This window comes from Eumetopias jubatus, unplaced genomic scaffold (assembly GCF_037043125.1).
Source record: "Eumetopias jubatus isolate StellerSeaLion01/CBP00866 unplaced genomic scaffold, mEumJub1_p1.0 scaffold_7, whole genome shotgun sequence".
NCBI classification, from domain to species: Eukaryota; Metazoa; Chordata; class Mammalia; order Carnivora; family Otariidae; genus Eumetopias; species Eumetopias jubatus.
The window spans coordinates 70,754,252-70,769,511 of record NW_028274813.1 but is presented as its reverse complement, the minus strand read 5'-3'; the positions used below and the strand labels follow the sequence as shown (position 1 = coordinate 70,769,511).

Here is a 15,260-nt window from a genome sequence, read left to right as displayed (position 1 = left end):
CTTCTCTTCTCACTGCCTTGGCCCGTCTCCCCACATACAGTGTTACTGTTTCACCAACTGACCCCTGAGGCAACCAGGACTTAACATGATGGTCTGAAGCTCCTGTCCTGGGTACTATTCTGGACATCATGGAGTCAGTCCCAAGCTAGTGGGCTGTTGGCTGCAGGTCTTGGGTGGGAGACTATGTCCACTCTCTCTTGCCTCTCCAGGAATGCAGATTCTGATAACCCACTGCTCTAGGGAGCAGTTGGTCACAGCTTGTTTGGAGACTACTTGCTTGGGCAGAGAAGCCTCGGTTCCAAGCAGTGAATGTGGCTCTGGTCTCCTACTCTGCATGGGGTAGTTAGTCACTGTTACAGCATTGAATCCAAACTACCTGTCTCCGGACCTGTAGCCCAGCACACCAGCAGCTTCGTTCCTGCTAACTTTATGATTCTGTTTGTTTCTGGTTTATGCATCTACTTATCTTTTTTTTTTTGAAAGTGGCTATTTCTTTTTAATCTCTTCTATTTTGTATGTGGGGGTGCTGAAGGAGCCTCAAAATGTGAAGTTCCAATGTCAAACTGTGCCAATACTCTATTTTTAAAACATTCATTTTTATCAATGTAACAGTCCAAAAATTCTACAATGTTCAGCAGTGATAATACTTATCTTTTCCTTTGTTTTCACCAGCAAGCAAAGAAAAAGCTGATTATGTTTTACTGACAGATTCTTTTATTTACCTACGGCTGGCTAATTGAAAGTAAATGGCCCCAAATGATTAGTTTCAATTTGCTTTTTTTTTTTTTATACTAGGGGAAAAAATGGGTTGAGAAGCGGCAGCAATTCAATGGTGCTGTCTATTATTATCTGTATTTGAACTTAAAACTTCTGCAGTTTTTAAATCTAATCTTAATCAGAGAGAAATCCAGCTGTTTATACATGCATTTCAGCTTTTAAGGGAGGAAGCTAAGAAGTATGAGATGTCAAAAAGAAGGGAGTCATAATTTTGGAATTATTTTCTTAATCATCACTGAAGAAAAGCTATACCACCTACTTCCAAGTCTTTTATTTCCCAAAGAAGATTTTATACATATTTTATCATTGAAGGCTGCATTACCCAGGACTCCATCTTAATTACCCATGCAGGTTGCTGGCCTCTAAGTTTTTATTATGCAGGAGTTGAAGAACAAGTATTTGTTATGAATAAGAGTTGAATATAAATGTGCCACACTTTATATAACATATGTATTCCTGAACATTTATGTATAACTTAAGTCTCAACAAATCATATTGCATTTTCCTTTTGAAGTATAATATAATTTCAAAGATACGTTCCTAGAGGAGAAGAAAATACAATCTGGAACACTGTAAGAAAGGGCAGCACTGGGAGAGTGAACTTAACCGTCAAACACTTAACTGGAAAATAACTTAATGGTGATAAAGCAACAAATACCGTAATCCAAATGTTATACTGAAAATACAAAATCGCCCAATGTAAAAAATTATAGTGATCGCCAAAAAGTGAAAACAGAATCTACTTTTGTTGGAGGAACACTTGGAACTTTCAGACAAAGCTTTGAAGAGATTTTCTACTTTTCTCTCTAATGGGAATGATTTGAGAGCTAGCCCCGAGGTTCAAATCTTGACTTCCCTTTTTATGTATGGGGCTTTGGGCAAGTTTCCTTGCCTCTCTGTAACCTCTCAGACACCCAGTTTCTTCATCTGTAAAATGAGGATAACAATAATTACTTTTTAGGGGTAAGGTGAATGAAAAAGATTGCCTGGCATATAGTAGGAACCCAATATGGGGACCATCAGGGTCATCATCACTAGCTGGCTTTTTTCTTCCCCTGGAAGATAAGAAAAACACAAATGCAAAACAGAGGACTGCACTTCTACCACACTTGATGTAAGGGACGCTCTGTATTTTCACTCTCTCTTCTGTGTCTGACTGAAATGCAGATTCCATATGAATTTCCCTTAACAGGATGGAAGGCAGGACAACAGGAAGGTGGGATTAAAAGAAAATATTAATTATAACATATTAACATAATTGTTAATTATAACAGCTACCACTACAATTCCACAGTACTCCCTATGCACCATGCCAGATATTTTGTGTGATTTAACTTAATCTTTACAACAACCCCATGGAGTAAGCATTACTCCATAATTCTGCTTAGAAAGAGGAAGTCAAGCTTACAGTTTAAGTAACTTGTCCACAGATGGTAAGTGAAAGACTAGAAATACAAACCCAGACCTGTGCAAAGTCATTTTCTGTTTAGTGTGTGTCATACCATACCAGAACAACAAGGTTGAAGAAACACCACAACAGGAAAATAAATATATACCCTAAGCAACACAGGAAAGTGTTGAATCAACATGGTAGTTATGTTTCAGGTGCTCATGTTGAATCACTTCTAAATGTATGCTGAATTGAAGAGATAAATCCAACCAGCTAATCTGAACTTGTCTGTAATGAGTACATGTTGAATAAACCTGACCCTGACATTTTACATCAAAGCTGAAAAAGGAACTGTCAGTCTCTTAAGAGGATGACCACGAAGTTATTTATAGGTAGGGCATTAGAATCATTTTTTTCTGAGAAGACAGGAAGGAAAATATCAAGGAAAAGGAAGATTTCAAACAGAATCAAATGGCCTACAATATCTTCATTAGCAAAGGCTTTAAATAGTAAGACTTCCTAGAAACTTGTAAAGAACCCACAAAACTACTAAGGAAAAACAAATTCCTTAAGTAAAGAGAAAGGGCCAAGGTATAAATATCCCAGCTGGTAAAGTGAGGAACTTCTTGGTAACGTAGCACCTAGCAAGCCCTTACAGCCACTTAAGGCCTGGGTCTTCATAAAATGTTCAGGTGTTCTAAATTTTACATTTTAAGATATTTAATGTCTTAAATCCTAATAGATTAGTAGAATATAGTTGATAGGAAATACTGAAAAGTATATCATATGAAAGGAAAAAAATGAAAGGTAAGACAGTATTACACAAGAGTGTACATTAGAGCTTTTAGAATTGTTTAGGAAAACAATGTGGCAGGTAGAACAATGGCTTCTCAAAGATGCCTACATCCGAATTCCTGGGAATTGTGAATGTGTCACCTTACATGGTGAAAGGGACTTTGCAGATACGATTATGTTAAGGATATTCAGATATGATGATTATCCTGGATTATCTGGGTGGACCCAATAAAACAACCAGGATTCTTATAAGCCTGAGGTGAGAGTGTAAGAGCCAGGGAGTGGCTTGAAGATGCTCTGCTGGGGATTTTGAGGATGGAGGAAGGGCCACACCCCACTAGCAGCCTCTAGAAGGGGGAGAAGACAAGAAAATTCTTCTCTAGGGCCTCCAGAAGGAACACAGCCCTATTGACCCATTCTAGGCTTCTGACCTCCAGAATTAGAAGATAATAAATCTGTGTTGTTTTAAGCTACTATGTTTGTGGTCATTTGCTAACAGCATCAGTGCAAAACGAATACAAATGGCCAAGAGGGTAAACCTACTGTGGCTAGAAAAATTAAAATACACATGGACTCTGACATGAATATTTGCTTTTAAATGATGTAGGCCTTTAAAAAAATTATGATATATTCTATCTCATTCAAGTTTAAAAGTCAAAGGCTTAAAGAAAATACACAAGATAGTATACTGACACCATAAAATAATTGTAAAAGTGGTTTTCCTCCCCTTTACCTAGTGTCTGAAAAAACTTAACATTTGTAGAAACCAACTAGCGGGACAAGCCCTTGGCTTTTATCACAGATGTGTGATCTACTCTGACCTTGTGAAAAACACTTTTTTTTTTCTTTCGTAAGTCTCAACCTCTTAAAATGGGAACTGGGAAGATGATCAATAAAATCAACCAACTGTGAAAATAAGGTCCATAGGACAGAGTGAAACACTGATGGAGAGAATAATATATAATATATAAATAATCACAAGGAGATTAGATCTTTTGCAATATTTGTATGTGACTCACAGAATGCCCCTGACTTTCATCCATCATATTCTGTCCAGTTTAATTCTCCTTGTTACAAGGGGGCATAAAGATGATCGAGACCTGAATGTTCTCAGTCAGGTTCAATGAGGAAGATATTGATTCCACTTGAAAGTTCTTTTCTATGGGGCAGAGTACTATGAGTAATTATGATACTTACATTTAGATTTTTCTCAAAATATAAAAAAATCAGTTTCTGCTCAGACATCTATACTCAAAAATAGTCTGAGTCTTTCTTACTACACCTTTTCGGCATGCGCCACTAATTTAAATAAAAGAAAAACAAATAGCTGCTTTCCCATTAAGAGTATCCACCAAGTCTGAAAAGCATTTGTGCATGTATGTACACACACACACACACACACACACACACACACACGGTGCTATCTCACAATTTAACCACTCAAAATTTTGTCAAAGGAAATAAATCCCTCAGCCAATAAAGATTTGCCCTCATTTTTCTTTTTCCTAAAACATGTATCTTTGCCCCAATGTAATGATATATTTATTTTCTTGCTTTACTGTCACTCATATATTGCAATTGAAATGTTTATGCTTTATGTGCTTTCAGAGTTAGAAAATATTGAAAAAGATAGTCTTCCACATTCACAGGTATCACCCATTGAATGGTTCATAGGACCTACAACAGCACCACCTTTGGAGGCCATACTCCTATAGAGCTAGAACAAAAACCAAACTAACCAACCAACAGCTAGGCCAGAGTTACTTTGCATGCTTGTTTACTTGACAATGAGATAAGGCTACAGACAGTCAGCACGATGGATAAAGGTGAGCCAGAGCTTGTAGGCAAGCCACAGGGTTTGTCAAGGGGTCTTTGATAGACCAGTCATGTCCATCACTCAGAAAACCATTAGACCGGTCAGAGAGGAGGCCAAATTTCTAAAGTGGCAGCATCCTGTTATACCTCCTTTTTTAAAGATTTATTTATTTATTTGAGAGAGCGAGAACAAGGGAGAGAGGGAACACGTGTGAGTGACTGAGCGGGGGTGGGGGGAAGGGGGAAGGGACGGGGGAAGGAGAAAGAATCCCAAGCAGACTCCAAGCTGAACACAGGCTTTATCTCATGACCCTGAGACCATGACCTAAGCTGAAACCCAAGAGTTGGATGCTTAACCGACTGTGCCACCCAGTCACCCCTGTTACACTTCTTTTTTCTACTTCTAACTCTTGACCCAGTAGAGCTTCTTACTCTTCCTCCATAAATGGGAGCCTTTGTTCTGTTGGGTGTCTCCAAGAGTCTATGGCAGGCTCCTTTTATTCTCGACAGTAAACTAAGTCCTCAAAACCAAGCCAAAGACATTCAGACTAATGATTGAGCTTTCTTCCCTAGGCAAAATTAACCAGGAATCTCATGTTCTGTGATAAGAGCGCTTTAGTGGCATTTCTATACTTATGACTAATTATAATTTGCAGCGTTACAGCATTATTCTATAGAGAAGAGCCACACTAAGTCACAGATCCTCTAAGTTCTTCTAATAGCCCTTCTTCAACAGTCTGCTCAGATTTTTCTATCTTTGGATGGCTAACCTAACATAATGCCTTTGAGGAGATCTCTGTCTCAAATAGTCTTGAACTCGTAATAATTGTTTGGCCATCATAAAGTTTATGTGTCTCACAGCAATAAACATACTCTGTTTTCCGTATTTGTTATGGTGGCCAGAAACTGGGAGGATATATACCCATGAAGGTTTCCAGATAAAATATAGGACACCCATGCAATATTTGGGACATACTTCTACTAAGAAATTATGCATCGTTTATGTGAAATTCAAATTTGACCAAGCATCTTCTATTTTTGCTTCCTATATCAGGCAACCCCAATGCTCTTGCTTCCTGCAGAACATGAAAGGAATCCAATCCTGGGTAGGCATACTCCAGGTGGAAGAGTGAGGAATGTATGGTCTTAAATCCTAACTTCAGATTTACATCAGGGTCCCCATTTCAAATAACTACCTTTGCTAAACCTAGTGATTTAGTTTTACCTTAAGGGTAAGAAACAAGGCAGAATTTTTTAGAAGCTTAGGATGTAATGTGAGGGAAAAGAAAGCCATTTCATTTACTTCTTCACTGAAGGTTTGAGAAAGGTCATACTCCTGTGTAGTTGTTCTCAGGTACCACGCACAAGTTCCTTACCTCCATTCCAGAAAAGCAATAGGACTCTGGCCTTCAACCCTGAAGATGAGGTCCTGTCCACAAGGTGTGTGCTCCGAGTGGTTTCCCCCAGAAGCAGGGGTGAATTTGACAAAGCACAAAATGATCATTCTTAGAGCCACTTACTGCTCTTCAGCTTCTCTTTGCTAAAATTCCATGTTAGTTTTAGTTCTTGATGTTTTTACATTACAGCAGGGCAACAACTTTTAAATGACAGCTGGTGGAGTTTTTACTGGTCTACGTGAACTAAGGTAAGTAAGAACGATGTGCTAAGTTTTTCATCAAGGTAAATGTTCCCAATTTAAGGAACAGCCCTTTATTTCTGGAGAGTATGTCCCTTTAATCCTTTAGTGTTAAACTTTTTTTTTTAAGATTTTATTTATTTATTTGACAGAGAGAGACACAGCGAGGGAGGGAACACAAGCAGGGGGAGTGGGAGAGGGAGAAGCAGGCTTCCTGCGGAGGAGGGAGCCCAATGCGGGGCTCGATCCCAGGACCCCGGGATCGTGACCTGAGCCGAAGGTAGACGCTTAACGACTCAGCCACCCAGGTGCCCCGTGTTAAACTTTTTTTTTAAATGAAATTATGGTGATACTGGATATGAAAATTAAAAAAATGTCCTTACATAGAAAACTGACTGGCAAACTTATGTCTCCCAAATTCTTTTAAAACCGGGCACCTGGGTGGCTCAGATGGTTAAGCGTCTGCCTTTGGCTCAGTTCATGATCCCAGAGTCCTGGGATCGAGTCCCGCATCAGGCTCCCTGCTCAGTGGGGAGCCTGCTTCTCCCTCTGCTTCTCTCTCTCTCATGAATAAATAAAATCTTTAAAAAAAAAAAAACAAATTCTTTTAAAACCTGTACTTGTCTGTAAATCTGAAATATGGGATCATGCAGTACACTTCTTAGGTTTCAGAAATACTTCATGTCTAATACTATTAAACAATTTTACTTCTGATTCATGTATCCCCATTTTTGGCAAGGGAAAGAGAACTGGACTCAAATATTTTAGGCTGAAGATCTATTGGTGGAAAAAGAATATTTCTATTCTCTTATAAAGTTCAGAAAACATGTTTCAGGTTTGTTCGTTCCTACAAGAAGATCTGAATTACTTGCCCTGATCTCTGGCACAGCCTCACTTGCTATTTTAAACATTGTTGTTTTGGTAAGTCAGCAGTAACAAACACACTCTATAAATGTCAAACATAAAATGCAGCACGTTCAGCATTCAATAAGCCATAGCAAACAACTCAGCATTTCAGTCATTTGAAATGTCTATAATAGAGCTCAGCTCATTCCTACTTGAAACAAAGAAATTACTATTTTTTTTGCAATTCCTATGGCCAACGTGGACTAGGAAAGCTCGAGAAAATTTTCTTGCTTCTTTCACTAGAAAGGGCTTTTTTAAGAAAAGATTCATTTATTTCTTTGAGAGAGAGAGAGCGGGTATGCATGTCTGCACACGTGCAAGTGGGGGGAGGGGCAGAGGGAGAGAATCTCAAGCAGACTCCCTACTGAGCACAGAGCCCAATGTGGGGCTCGATCCCATGACCCTGAGATCATGACCTGAGCTGAAAGCAAGAGTCAGCTGCTTAACTGACTAGCCACTCAGGTGCCCCAGAAAGTTCTTTTGATAAATATCACGAAAGAAATCATGTAATATTATGAACACACAAATTATAATTTCTAAGTTTTTCTTCATAGAATATTCAGATATGTACTGGCACTTCGCAAAAATTCCATTTGATTGAATATTTTATGTAGTATGTATGTACGTTTGAGCTAGAGCATGCACAAGTGGTGGGGGCAGGGAGAAAGGAAGAGAGAATCTTACGCAGGCTTCACACTCCACATAGAGCCCGAGGCAGGGCTGGATCCCACAGCCCTGAGATCATGACCTGAGCCAAAATCAAGAGTCCAGTGCTTAACTGACTAAGCCACCCAGGCACCCCTGACTGAATATTTTAAAATTCACTTTAATCCTCACACCATTCCTTCAAGGTCTTTGTTACTCTCCATGATACAGGAAAGCAGAGAGGTTGAATGTAAACTGTAAGTTACGTAGTTTAGAGGAAGTTACAGAGCTGAGTGATGCCACCACCAAAGCCGGGGATAAGTGAATGGAGTCTGCTTTCCATCACTGTATCACTGGGTCAAGTTGTGCAGTTATGTCCTCTGGTTGATTCTGAAAGTAGGAATGGCTCTCATCCATTGTAGGCTGTTTAACCATGGGATAGACAAAATACATTCATGATCCTTGTCAAGCCAATAAATGATACCTTGGAAGTACCCATATGCACCCTTGGTTTGGTTCAGGGTTTTGATGGAGATGCATGATTCAAAAGCATTTAATGCATGAAGTCACTCCTGCCTCAGGACCGCTGACCACAGCCCACCAGCTGGTTCACTGCATGCATCAGTGTAGCTTAGAGCCAAAGAGCAATGAAAAAGACAAAATCACATCTGTGACCCAGTTTTTCTTTAGTTACTAGTCATTTGTATCACACACAGAATCGGATGAAACCTAAGGCAGTAGTCCTTGGTTACTTCAATGTTCTCACTCAAAATAAGAGCATCTGCTTTTGATTTATCTCCTGGGAACAAGATGAGGTTGAATGACCCGCTCAGAAAATACGAGAAAGCATATAAACCACCCAACATAACAACTGGTAATGTTGTCCTAAATTGAAACAGTAAATACATAAAAGATTCAGATCCAGAAGCCTCTCAGAGCTTCTGCTAGAATGTCCCGCTCCTGCTAGTACTCGGCCAGTGTCGGATGCTTATGTCAATAATTCATGTAGCACCATAAACATCAGACTTGCTTGATACAGTAGTTACAGTGGGAGGGTCCCCCAAACCAAAACAAACAAATAGAAAACCCTACCGGGGCTTTCCCAACTGTGTCTGTTAAATATTTGTACTGTTCTTTTTATTGACGCTTTTTTTTTTTTTTTTTTTTTTTTGGTTTCTGTTCTTAGTTTCTTACTCTCTCCAAAGGATTTTCTATAAGCTGAGTCTGTAATGAACTATCGTGCTGTCTAGGAAAATGAAGAGGTTAGAGTAACGGGAGACTGGATGATAAATCTGTGTGTGTACAGGATTGATACAGAATTAACAGTCATTTATAGAAAACTTTCAAATTGCATTTTAAATTTGATCCTTATAAATATCTTGTTAAATTGGGGCGATCTCCTCTTCTACTTAGCTGAATCAATATAAGGAAAAGAAGACGTGCTTATTAAGTGAACTCGAAGTCCTGGCCTTCACTGAATGGACGGGGAGCAAGGGCCAGGCCTTGACCGAAGGGCCAGCTCTATCCCTTATTAGCTGTGGGGCCTTGGGCACACTTCTCACAGAACATTCTCCTTGTTTGTGCCACGGCAGAGAATAACTGAAGTTTGTTCTTTTGTTTTTCTTCGAGAGTGACAAGAAGAGCCACCGGAGGACCCATGACACGGATTCCACCTGATGGAAAGAACTGTAAGGAACACTTCACGGCTTGCTCACAACAACGGGTCAGCTAAGCAGCCTGGCCGTCTCCTCTGTTCTGCATCTAGGTGTTGACAGCAAGCAGCAGCTGTACAGTGGTCTCAACACAATTTAACGTGGTCCTTGAATTATAATCTCTAATATATGTGTGTATGTGTGTGCATCCCCAAATATATTAAGGTTTGAGCAGTGGGGCAAAATTACACATGAATCTATTCTTGAGAAATAAACAGTTCATTGTAACGCGCCCCTGGTGGAGCATGTGTCTGAGTGTGAGGTTCACATCCCACAAAGCCATTATTCACTGACAGAAAACATGACAACAGAGAAGAAACATAAAAATTACGGCAAATGTTACAGATTCCCTTAAAGTAGTATGTTAATGTACTGGGATGAAGAACGACCATATAGATCACCTTCCCCACCCCCGCCCCCCACTGGAAGCCTGTTATGGCGTTACACATGTCCTCTTTTTAGAAGTTCCTACCTCACCTTACATATGCCCATGCCTGGAGCCCTCATAAGGTGAAACTTTTGCACACTTCACCCAAGGATGACCCTGCACTGTTTGGAAGAAAAGTCCAAAGCAAGGTCATGCTTCAAACCCTGAGATTCTATTCCAACCCAGGGGAATCCAGCGTAAAACCATTACGTTTCTCCTTTAGCATACCAATCGGCAGGGGCAAACGAGGGCCAGTCTGCTATGAAGGAGACATCAGAGACATTGGTGTCCTTGCAATTCTAATAGAGCTCAGAAGTCTGGGCTTGATACCATCATTTGAAGGGTTGTGCATAGTACGGCAACACTTAAGAAATATCCTTTGGTGGTGATGAAAATATATGGCACTCCAAAATAGCCTGTTTTGTGGAAAAACAAACTGGCACATTCCAAATTCTGAATATAGCCAGCACGGGAATGAAACTGTGTGGATTAACTATGGCAATAAGAGAGAGCTCATTTCGCCCTGCCCTCACTGTCTGTCTGGCCCGTGCTAACCACCCTTTACAACACAGCTCAGCAGTCACCTTGGCGCTATTGAATTGTTTCATGTCTGTTTACACCTCTTGTCTCCCCAGAAGAGTAAACCAAGTCAGCAAAGGTATCTCCTTTGTTGTTGCATCTCTCCAGCTAGCTCAGGGCCTGACAGGTAGATGGTGCTGAGTCAATGCTTATGCAATCAATGAGGACACGTACATAGGTGGGCTGCAAACAATATAGGTGGGTCCACGCAAGGAGGACCCAGATGAAAACAGGTGAAAGAGCAAGAGGTAATTCAACGAGTTAGTCAAGGGTGTTCGGGCCGAGTTTGAGAAAATGCTAGGATATGCTTCCATTTGTACAGAAGCTCGCCTTGAAGAAGAAATCATTTGTTTTCCTGCAAAATAATTTACAAGACTTATTGAAGAAGAAAACAGGTCTGCTAAGAATCTTCACTGTGGTTCTAACACAGAAGTTGCCAATACCACTGAAAATTCCCATAGTCCACGGCATTGGGTCTAAGAATGATGGGCCAATAGTAATCACTACAAAAGGTCAGTGTAAATAAGCTAGCCATGGATAGCCATGTGGGATTTGCTCACATTTTATGAAAAATGAAGAAAGCAATACAAAAAGGTTCCCCTTGGGACTGTGACTTAATATGACAGGACTCTTAGCTAAACTGATACTACTATTTGGGGGCAGACCATGTTTCTCTGAAATGAACTGGTTGAAAGCAAGTCTCTCTCCTGAAGTCTAAAGTTCTACACATATGATTAACTCCTTGGAGGCATCTTTGAAGTGCAAATGTGTCATCACACATATAAACAGTATATCATCATCTCTGCTTACGATAAACACACATCTACCCTTTCAGAAATGAACCTGAGACTTCGCTTTCAGGGCCCCTGTCATTCAGTATGCCACGTCACTTTTCAGTAGACAGACTGGCTCCATGCCTCTGCCTTCAGTCTGGTTAAATCTACATTGCTTGGTAGCTTAGGGACCCAGCAACTAAATGGATAGCTTTGTATTTCTGAAAAGTGACTGACCTTTAATGAATTAAATGAGAGGGAGAGTGGAAGTCAGGAATGACCAAGGCTGGAGGACATGGTTCTAGCTTCCTGGTCTTCCTACCATCCAAGGGAAGAGAAGATGGCTGCCAAGATACTGACAGAGGCAGGAGAGGAAACCAATACCCCCCCTCTTCACACTTGCTTAGAGCCTCCTGCCCCCCTTCTGGTTATAAGGACCTTCCCTTGGCCCTATGGACTGTACATGTGTCTCCTGGATCCTGTAACTAGCATCAGAAGATCAAAGCTTCCCAGTCTGTCCTCTGGAGGTAGAATATTGTATTTGCAGGAGGGAATTCAAGCACACCAACGCCATTTCTGTGTAACTGACTATCCCCCGAGGGGAAAAAGAACTTGGTCATGGGAGGTATATACAATTAAGGGGAGAACTGCCTGGGATTGTAGGTATTTAAATGATGAGCCCGTCTGAACTGGTATTAAAGAAAGTATAGTTCGTTGGAAGTCAGGCAGACTTACTTCCAGGTCTCTGATCTTGGTAAAGTTCAAAAGCACTGGGCCTTGGTTTTCCTGATGACAGGGTTGGGCCTGATGCAGAGTACCTGAGAGGCCCAGGGAGTGGCCGGGGCTCCATCATCTTCCCCGGCCACCAAAGCAGTTCATCTCTTTAATATGTTGAAATTCAGATGAACAAAAACAAAACTACAAAGAGCAAGATAATTTTAAAGGTCCCTGATAATTCCATCATTCTTTTTTTTTTTTTTAAAGATTTTATTTATTTGAGAGAGAATGAGAGAGAGAGCACATGAGAGGGGGGTAGGGTCAGAGGGAGAAGCAGACTCCCCACTGAGCAGGGAGCCCGATGAGGGACTCGATCCTGGGACTCCAGGATCATGACCTGAGTCGAAGGCAATCGTTTAACCAACTGAGCCACCCAGGCACCCTAATTCCATCATTCTTAGGACTCTCCCCGCCCCCAAATACTTGAGTTACTATCTTAATAACATGCCTACAATAAGACTAGGTAAAAAATTAAAAGTCCCTATAATCTCTGGTCCCCTCCCCTTATCTCCCTTTTTTTAAAACCTAGGGATGTGCTGGCTAAAATATTTCCCCCAAATTCCTGCACAACCTCAGGGGGCACCATTCATAGCAAAGACAATGTCAGTGTGCTCCCCGGAATGTGGCACTCAGTGGCCCTGACGATGATGCTTTTAGAGTGGAGAGGACCTGTGTTTGAATCTCATCTCTGCCACTTACTAGCTATACGACCCCTGGCAAACTATTTAATGATCTCTCCGATCCCATTTCCTTCTCTGTAAAATGGAGATAATAAATTATATTTCCAAAGGCTGTAGTAAAGGCTAAATGAAACAACATATTTAAAGAATTTGGTGTTGGGGAAGCATACCAACACCGATTTTAGTTCTTTAAAAATCACAAAAAGCTATGACGTTTCACAGTTCAGAGAATATCCGTGTCCAGGATGTGTGGCCCATACTCTGAGGACAGACCAAAAGATACTGTGAAATGTGAAACAGCTCTCATCTGCTGAAGGTGGGGTAGGTACCTCCAAGGATGAAGGGGTCAGAAGGTTGTGACCAAGCACTACACAATTTTAAGACTGAATTGTGGTAAGCGGCAGAAAGGAAGACTGATCAGCACACTAATGAACCAGGGTGTGTTGGGTACAACTGTTATCAAGGATAAGCAACTGTTTAAATAAGATAGGCTGCGCTCATTAAGGACATACGTGCTGCCAACAAATTACAATGTGCTTAGTTCACACTTTTTTGCCTTTCTTAGGAACCTGAGGCCAGTCAATATTTAATTGTGCTAAGTCTTGTAGTTGACTCTTAAATTAAGAAGTGATTCATCTACACAACTTCGGCATTAGAGATTCTCAAAATATTAAAACTGAAGTGGATTCCAGGTCTCTAAGCCAACCTCCACATGTCACACCAGTGAAAAATAAGTTCTAAGGAAGATGGGAGCAGTCACAAAAGGTAGGGCCAATTCTGGCACTTGGTCTCATTAACTCATTCTCTTTCTTACTATAGGAAATCAGTCTTTAGCTTTCTCCAATATGCATACTAGCAAGTTAACATTGGATATATGGATTCCCTTCTCAACGCTGCATAATTTACGTGGGGCACTGGAAAACCTCTGAAGGGCTGGGTCAATGTCTGAAAGAAGCAGCTGGGTGGGGCTGTGTGGGAAGGTCTAAGGACATTCAAGAAGGTAATGAAGAGCAGAGTAAGGCTGTTAGGGACCCACCAGTCTGGAATATGGGTAGTGAAACTGGAGTCTACTAAGGAACCAAATACAGAATGATTCTCCATATTTAGGATGTAGCACAGTGACCAGCACATAGTAGGTACTGAGTACTTATTTGTTGCATAATCGGATGATGAACCAGGACTGAATGAGTGAATGCATGAAAGGAAGTGAGCTTCAGAGGCAAAAGAGAAGAGGGACCGCCCAGTGAGATGAGGGAAGAGTTACCAAAGCTCTCCTCAACCTCAGCAGGAAGGACAAGACTCGTTTCTCCTGCAAGGACAGTGGAGTGAGTGAGGCTGGGGTCCTCCTGCTTCTGCCTCACATTCGCCTTCTGAGGAAATGTGCCAATTCCCATGGCCCTGCTTCTGCTTCTGGCCACTCTGCTCTCAGGATGGAACACGCAGAAGTAGAATGCATGGGGGGAGTCCCTCTCCAAGGGCAACAGAAATTTCAAACCCATAATGTCACCTTGTTTTCAGAGGAGACTCTGTTTACTTGCTTTCCATTGTATGCTACAGACCATACGGACACCAATGGAAAAACATTTCCTAGGAGGACCCTGAGATCAAGAAACAAATCTGATTTTAGGATAGCAGAGACAAGCCTCACCTAATGAAGAATGAGGGAAAGCTGGGATTTCCGGGCCCATTTTGCAGTCACTGAAATACTCTTGTCGTCTGTGGTCCTGAGCCTGGTGCGCCCTGACCTGCCAGGTCTGCTCCAGCTAGGCTTCGCACGTGGGATCCGTGTGAAGAGCGCCTGGGGCACAGACAGGATGGCGAGCAGTAGCTCATTCTATTTTCTAAACGGTAGGAGGCCAGTGTTAGATGATCTCTTTCCTTTCAACATCTACATCTAATAGTTTTTGCTTTTGTGCGCAGGATGGGGCCACTTGGAAGACAATGTGCACTACTCATCAACATTTTTCGAGGACTAAATGGAGAAGCTGTAATAAAATACTGCATCGACGCCTAAGGAAGACCTTTCTAGGTTCTTAGGATGCAAGCAACTTACTGTTCAAGAGGAACATCAACATGTCAGCGGATAACAACAATGTGCTGGCCAGAATCTTCTCTAATGACATCTAGCAGACTAATGGCAAAACGATGCTGTGTACGTCAGGGGCCAGAGTGGAATAATGGGTTCCGTGCCATGTTCATACGAAAGATACATACAGCTCAAGGAGAAGATGCAATGTCTATAATGTGACCTTCATTTGACATTTGATTAAAACCAAGTTGGTGCACAAAATTTTTTTTTTTTGGGCAAAACCAGGAGAATAGGTTAGTGAAAAGAGCAATGACAGAAA

General features: G+C 41.2%; 1 protein-coding gene across 1 annotated transcript in view; it reads right to left on the bottom strand.

The window, feature by feature from the left end:
- STXBP6 (syntaxin binding protein 6) overlaps positions 1–15,260 on the bottom strand; it is a 242,605-nt gene that overhangs the window by 29,570 nt on the left and 197,775 nt on the right. The gene's annotated exons all lie outside the window — the stretch shown is intronic.